The following is an 8131-nucleotide window of genomic DNA, read 5'->3' as shown; positions in this document are numbered from 1 at the left end:
ATCCTACTCGTATAATCATCGGTGGCGTAAACAACTTACCGTAATCACCATAATCAACGTGGGTTCGGATTGGACCGGTTCGGGTTAACCGGTTAATGGGTACAACTGGTACACAGTACCCAAGACCAGCAACCCTCAATAGTTGAGGACCTCGTTGCAATGATGCAAGACGTTGCCGCCTTCCGACATCTCCATGCTGAAGAGTTGGCGCTTCAGGTAGATGCGTCCAGCCTTCTGCGAACCACCGTACAGCGTCTTCAGGCGCGTCCACGCAACCCACGCTTCCTCGCAGTCGTCGACCACATGGTGGTAGTCCGCGTCCATGTGGAGCAACATCAGTCCGAACGCGATGTTGCTCGACTTGACGTAGTCGTCCTTGGCCCGCGAGTCCGTGAAGCTCGGCGTCGTCTCGCGGTTCACGACATGCCACGTCGACTTGGTCAGGAACACGCCACGCATGTAGCGGTTCCACGTCGCGTAGTTGTCCCCGTTGAACTTGTCAATGGAGACCTTGGTCGAGGCGTCTTGGGCAGAGGACATGGTGCTTGGGCTCATAACCTGATGGAAGGTATGGATCTTGGACACGAAGCTCGGACGAAGCGGAGGGAGGGACGTCGCAGACGGCGGGACCGGAGCGAAGGCACTTGAGGGGTAGAATGAAGATTCGAAAGTGATTGAATTGTTGGAGCTTACACCCTACTGTTATAGACACGCGACCCTGCGTCCTATCACCTAGTGCATCTAATCAACCATCACTCACCGGTGTTCATCCAATCATCCTACTCGTCTAATCATCGGTGGCGTAAACAACTTACCGTAATCACCATTATCAACGTGGGTTCGGATTGGACCGGTTCGGGTTAACCGGTTAATGGGTACAACTGGTACACAGTACCCAAGACCAGCAACCCTCAATAGTTGAGGACCTCGTTGCAATGATGCAAGACGTTGCCGCCTTCCGACATCTCCATGCTGAAGAGTTGGCGCTTCAGGTAGATGCGTCCAGCCTTCTGCGAACCACCGTACAGCGTCTTCAGGCGCGTCCACGCAACCCACGCTTCCTCGCAGTCGTCGACCACATGGTGGTAGTCCGCGTCCATGTGGAGCAACATCAGTCCGAACGCGATGTTGCTCGACTTGACGTAGTCGTCCTTGGCCCGCGAGTCCGTGAAGCTCGGCGTCGTCTCGCGGTTCACGACATGCCACGTCGACTTGGTCAGGAACACGCCACGCATGTAGCGGTTCCACGTCGCGTAGTTGTCCCCGTTGAACTTGTCAATGGAGACCTTGGTCGAGGCGTCTTGGGCAGAGGACATGGTGCTTGGGCTCATAACCTGATGGAAGGTATGGATCTTGGACACGAAGCTCGGACGAAGCGGAGGGAGGGACGTCGCAGACGGCGGGACCGGAGCGAAGGCACTTGAGGGGTAGAATGAAGATTCGAAAGTGATTGAATTGTTGGAGCTTACACCCTACTGTTATAGACACGCGACCCTGCGTCCTATCACCTAGTGCATCTAATCAACCATCACTCACCGGTGTTCATCCAATCATCCTACTCGTCTAATCATCGGTGGCGTAAACAACTTACCGTAATCACCATAATCAACGTGGGTTCGGATTGGACCGGTTCGGGCTAACCGGTTAATGGGTACAACTGGTACACAGTACCCAAGACCAGCAACCCTCAATGGTTGAGGACCTCGTTGCAATGATGCAAGACGTTGCCGCCTTCCGACATCTCCATGCTGAAGAGTTGGCGCTTCAGGTAGATGCGTCCAGCCTTCTGCGAACCACCGTACAGCGTCTTCAGGCGCGTCCACGCAACCCACGCTTCCTCGCAGTCGTCGACCACATGGTGGTAGTCCGCGTCCATGTGGAGCAACATCAGTCCGAACGCGATGTTGCTCGACTTGACGTAGTCGTCCTTGGCCCGCGAGTCCGTGAAGCTCGGCGTCGTCTCGCGGTTCACGACATGCCACGTCGACTTGGTCAGGAACACGCCACGCATGTAGCGGTTCCACGTCGCGTAGTTGTCCCCGTTGAACTTGTCAATGGAGACCTTGGTCGAGGCGTCTTGGGCAGAGGACATGGTGCTTGGGCTCATAACCTGATGGAAGGTATGGATCTTGGACACGAAGCTCGGACGAAGCGGAGGGAGGGACGTCGCAGACGGCGGGACCGGAGCGAAGGCACTTGAGGGGTAGAATGAAGATTCGAAAGTGATTGAATTGTTGGAGCTTACACCCTACTGTTATAGACACGCGACCCTGCGTCCTATCACCTAGTGCATCTAATCAACCATCACTCACCGGTGTTCATCCAATCATCCTACTCGTATAATCATCGGTGGCGTAAACAACTTACCGTAATCACCATAATCAACGTGGGTTCGGATTGGACCGGTTCGGGTTAACCGGTTAATGGGTACAACTGGTACACAGTACCCAAGACCAGCAACCCTCAATAAAGGACGCATTATGGAGCGCTGATGTTCAGAGTAATGGGTGCGATTTTTCAACTAGCCACATTATAATTTTCGACTAGCCACTTTTGTGACTAAGGTTCCGACTAGCCACTCGTTGCATGAAAACTAGCTACTAGTGGCTAGTCGAGACGCAACAAGTAGCTAGCCAAAAACTCAAACGCCAACCCAGGGCGAATTATTGACTAGCCACTTCATAGTGGCTAGTTGGCACGCTAAAAGTGAATACTCGAGTCGCTCAATGTGCATAGTAGCAAATACAAATGTGGTATCAAAATTAATTATCGAGTGGCCACTTTTTCATTCGTAAACTATGCACTTTTGTTGAAGTTGGGTGCTTGATGTTGAAGTGGGTAGGACACTCGCGCGTTGGCACTCGCCTGCGGACTTAGCGACGGCACTTCAGAGTAATCACCTTACCATGGTTCCGACACGATCGACTTCATGCGCTCAGACAGACGCTACTATCCCGCCAAATAAGACCGTTGAATCAGTTACATTTTCTACGAACACGGCGGGGGTAGAGTCACCCGCACCTGCAACAGCGACGACTGATCGAGTTTTTTCGTTAGAAGATAGTTTAGCGGACGTAGCATCTGATGCTCAATCCAGAAGTATGAGTGTCAGCTCAGTTAATTCACTTGAAGAAGAAGGCTCTTCAAGATGAGGCTCATGAACAAGTTAAGATACAACTATATCAGGCGTTCGGTATTCACGCACATTACTGTACGCATTATCACTACTCTTTAGTACCTTGAACGATAATGTACCGCCAATATGGTACAGATCTAGATAGTGAGTCCTCTGTATAGTGATAAAAAGTAGTCTCCCGAGGCTATCACTGTGATAGCCTCGGGAGACCACTTTTTATCCGAGGCTAGCCTCGGCCACTTTTTATAGTAATAGTATCACTACAAAGAGGATCGTCTGTACATGTAATATCTATTACTAAGTTGCACAGTTATAACTCGCGAATACCATCACATTTTTTACTGAGATAGCATGTGTACCGTAAGGTATGCTGCTACGCAGCCGGTACAGGATTAAATCGGTGTCGCATGAAGCCGTGCGTGTATCGCACCTGTTTAAGTATCCATCATATATTGAAATTAAATAATTATCTAGTCGGTCTCTATCGGTGAGGAAGCATCAATCGCATCATCAAGTTTCATTCGAACCATTTCCCATTCTCACACCCGACCCGAAGACGCAACACCAGGACGAAGTTACAGCACGAAGGTAAGTGCTTGGCAGGGCGCTGTTGCAGCTAATAGCTTTCTTGTATTTGATTATTAACAGCGCTGAGGTATGAAAGTACTACCTCCGTTCGGAAAATAAGGGCAGTTTCAAAAAAAAATTGCGCATAGCTCCGCCTCGTTTTTTGTGAATTATAAGCTGTGCAAAGAGAGCAAAATTAGAGCACGACCAATTTTTGAATCAGAATAGGTAACGAGAGTCAAGCCGAGGTGCGCATCGAGGCCACCGCATTCAATGCCGCATTAAAGGCCGCCACATCCAGGCACCGCAATTCGCCGGGCTGAAGAGACAAGCAGATCAACTGCGAAGTACATGGCCCACCGCCTGCTGCCCAGCGTACTTGTTCCGCCTCCAGCATGTTTGTAGGACTGTGAGCAGAGCTTCATTCTTATAGGGGGTCGCCAGGATCTACTCGATGCTCAGCCTGGCAAGCGCGTTCACTACAGTAGCATTGTAACGGGGTTACACGCACAAGTGGCTACTGTCACTTGTAACTCTAACAGACACGGCGTCTGTTAGAGGTTCGAAAGACTTTCTCGTCCTTGGTGTAGACACACCAAAGGCTACATACATTTAGGATCACCACGACGGGTGGTCCATAGAGACTTAGGATTCCTATTGGTTGAGAGCAGCATCTTTTAGCCAATGAGTGACATGCATAGTTCTGCCCTCCAGCCGTTGGCAGATTCCTAGTTTAGAATATTACATTTAGAGGAAGTCAGAAACATAAAACACAAATAGCAGTTCTCATCTTTTACCAAAACACGCTACTTGGGGTCTTTATCTTGTTTAAAATATACTCGTGGATCTCGAGTATACTTAACTCAAGTAAAAGAAACCTACGCTTCCTCATACACGTGCGCATACGCGTAAGCCGTAGTAGTAGGCCCATTACAAGCATAGTCGCGTTCTGGATGTCTAGACGCGCTCTCCACTTGACCGACATATGTCGCGCGCTTACCTCCTGCCTTGGGGTCTTCCTTAGCCTGCGATCATGCTGGACATACATACGCACAAACAGCACGACCGTTAGCACACGAGCGTTCCGCGCGAGTCTACCCAATCAAGTACTCACTGAGGAGCCTCACACACGCGGCTTGGGGCTTGAGCCTTGACTTCATGCTCTACGATCGTGCAGCAGCTTGTTGCTCTCCCTTGAACTTGCGAAGTGAACTGGGCGGGAGATTCGAATCAGGACCTCTCCACCCATCCCTCTTCGAAATGATGCGAACGGATACACATTTGTTTAGCGAGGTATCTTCTTGAGGAGGATATAAAACTTGCGAAATTGGAAATAGTTTGAAACTGCCTTTTATTTCCGAGTGGAGGTAGTACAGAGAGTAGCGGCAATAAGAAAGGGTTCAACGATTAAAGTACTGAAGGTATATACAATAATCAAGTCAAATCAAATCTTACGGAGCTTTAAACGTATTGACTCAACGAAATAAATGAAACAGGTTAGGTACGTTATTACTTGGCCCGATCGACAAAGGACTTCGACGCTACAGGCACTGGTATCGTCGTCGTACTCGTCTTCCTGAGGCGCACGATCTTCAAGTGCACTGGCTGTGAGTCACCACGACGCCCTGCTTGTCCACGGCCTCCGCATATTACTGTAGCTACAATACGTATCGGCGGTGTGTGTAACGGGCCAGGTGTGTGTCCGTTACTAGCTTACACGTAGCAGTGAGGAAGCTTAGTTAAGACTCGGATTTAATGAGACCAACAGTCAGACTTGGGTAAAATCAACTCTGTTTTATGTTAGGACCAGGACGGCTACCCCTGGTCTCGTGTGAGCCGCTCAAATGCAGGTCAACGTCTGATTGGCTGAACTGGGGTCTGGCTCCCCCAATTCAGCCAATCACGATGACCGTCAGTACACGCTAGCCGTGTACTGACTTAACTACTTTATGTACTGTCACTCTACCTACTTATGTAACTGGGGCCCATTACATCACCCCCCCCTCTCAAAGTTGCGCTTACGCAACGTAAGCGCAAAAGACACATTTCCGAAAGAACACCCGAAGAACACCATGGACGACCGAGGCGGCGGAGGAACGGCGCTCGCGCTACCGATTGACACAGGACGACGCAGGTGCAGCAAGTGTGCACACACCAAGACATCTCGTCGGCGCACACGCCGATGCAATGCGCAGTGCCCCAAGTGGCTGCGGACATCCCTGGACACCCGAAGGGACGGTGGACGTGGAAACGACGCAGCATGTGGAGCGACACCAACGCTTGACGACAAGCGCAACTGTGATGCCCACGGAGCGGAGACCCGGTGAGTGTCGAGACACAGGATGGCGATCAGCGTGGCGCGACTCTTCGAGACGACCCTTCGAAGTAACCCCGACAAAGGGTCGCGTAACCGTCGACCCGAACCGACGTGGCAGCGAGACCAGCTTGGACACCTTCGACACCTGCGACCATCGGTGGTGCGGCGTAGTGGGCAAGCGCTCACCGAGCTGAGCTGTGACGCGTGGGTTCAAGCCTCACGCGAATCCTTTTTGCCACTTGCCACGCGCAGTCGCTCCAAACTTGACCAGGCCGAGAGCGTCGTCGAGGGGACTCGAAGCCTAGCTAGCGCAGTGGTCGAACGCTGCGCCACCAAGGCGGAGGTCACCGGTTCGAGTCCGGCGGTCGTCGTCGGATTTTCTTCTTAGTCTTCGCGATGAACGCCACCGCGAGCTCCATCATCACGCTCACTTAAGGCTTCAGCTTCCGCGGGGAGCTCCGTGGTCTCGTCAGCAGCAGCGACCTTCGCCTCATAGTCACGAACAACATCGGGGACATCCCGAAGAAGAGGTGCACGCGTCTCCCACGTGTCCTCGTCAGGTGGAAACCCAAGCCAGCGTACTCGGTAACGTCGCGCGGCTGGGATCGCACGAGGAGCTCGGACTGGATTACGCCCACGCCCGTTTGCACGACATGGGTCCTCGTGGTGAGCGATGCGGTCCACAATCCAGCGCGCTTCACCCGCCGAGTCGACAATCGGAGGAGGGCCATCGCGACGGTACAGGCTTGGGTGATGGGTGTTGGCGTCGCGAGTAGCGTCGGGTACATTACCCGCCAGTGAATCCTGGTGATCAGAGGTCGGAATATCGGCAGGATGATATCGCTTGAGGCGCCCGACGTAGAATTCGGGTGAAGACGCAGCGACGACGGGATGTCCAGTGTGTACGCGTCGCCGAGAACCTTGATCATCTTGAACGGGCCGATGAAGCGCGGCGCGAGCTTGTTGGCACCGAGGTTGGTCACGGCGGAGGAGCGGATGCCTTCGGTAGACAGTAGCACATGGTCACCTGTCGTAATGCGGGTTGAAGGATTGTGAGGCGATGGACCCGGAGGTTACCCGAAGGTGACCCGAGAGTGAGCTACTTGAATTGTGGGACACCCTAGCTCGGCGTCCCGTATAGAAGGCCGGCGACTGATTACGAAACCCGATGGCGTATTTACGGAGATCCAGAACGGGGAGGCCCGTAACAAGGACGATGACATCGCATGGAGACAGCAGATGACGTCATGAGGTAAAGGCGTGCAGCATACCGGTTGGTTGGTTGGCCGGCAGATGAGCCGCCGGTAGATAGGCAGTTCAGTTCAGAATTTCCAACGACGAGACAAGGTACTTCTTCATATTAGTCTTTGTGTTGTGCGGTTAGCGCCTACGTGTGTACTGTGACTGTTTCCTACCTACTTGCGGAGTGTACTCGGGGTTCTGGATTGATTTGGCCTCCCCGGTAACCTTCTAGTAACGTAGTGTGTTGCATTGTCTGGACTCAGGAGATCAGCTCTCAGTGTTCGACAGTAGGACACTCTAAACGGTTTAGTAAGGTATTGGTGTGCGTCTCGCACTTTGGTTTGGACCCGCAGACTAGCTGCGGCAGGAGATCTCCAGTAGATCTCGTACATATTGTACAACAAGTTGTCGTACAGTGAGAAGAGTTACCTCGCTGTACAAGTGCATCCGCGACAGAGTTAACCTAAGTCTCTGCCTGCGAGTGTAAGGAACCCCATATCCACCCCTTCATATTACACGTCTTCTAGGAATTACGCTAGATAAAGATCCGAGTCTTGCTACAAGGGTACACAAGGTGAGGCCTAGAGATCTCGGGACTAGTTCTCGTTGTCTTTGGGTATTTGGCTTGCAGGGGTAACCCCCCCCCCCGTAGTTGCGTGGCAGGACACGTGTGGGAGTTTATTAGTTTTTTTCTGAGGGACTCCACCGCACACCCGTGCGAAATGAATTTTTGTTTTTGCGCCCACGCTTGTCTGCATTTTCGTTATGCTTGTCCACTTCAGCTTGCAGTGCGTCCCGCACGAAACGTGTGATTGCCTGACGCTGCTGCACAAACTCGGAGACCGCGGAGTGGTCTGCGGGACCCGCCG

The 8131-nt window shown here is 52.2% G+C and overlaps 1 pseudogene across 1 annotated transcript; it reads left to right on the top strand.

Moving 5' to 3' along the window:
• Nucleotides 1-6319: 6319 nt before the first annotated feature.
• Nucleotides 6320-6391, top strand: PHYSODRAFT_t1247 (annotated as a pseudogene). Its single transcript has one exon. The product of its transcript is annotated as a tRNA-OTHER (tRNA).
• Nucleotides 6392-8131: the final 1740 nt, after the last annotated feature.

This window comes from Phytophthora sojae (assembly GCF_000149755.1).
Source record: "Phytophthora sojae unplaced genomic scaffold PHYSOscaffold_6, whole genome shotgun sequence".
Lineage (NCBI taxonomy): Eukaryota > Oomycota > Peronosporomycetes > Peronosporales > Peronosporaceae > Phytophthora > Phytophthora sojae.
The sequence above is the reverse complement of the archived record's forward strand: the minus strand, read 5'-3'. Positions and strand labels throughout refer to the sequence as shown.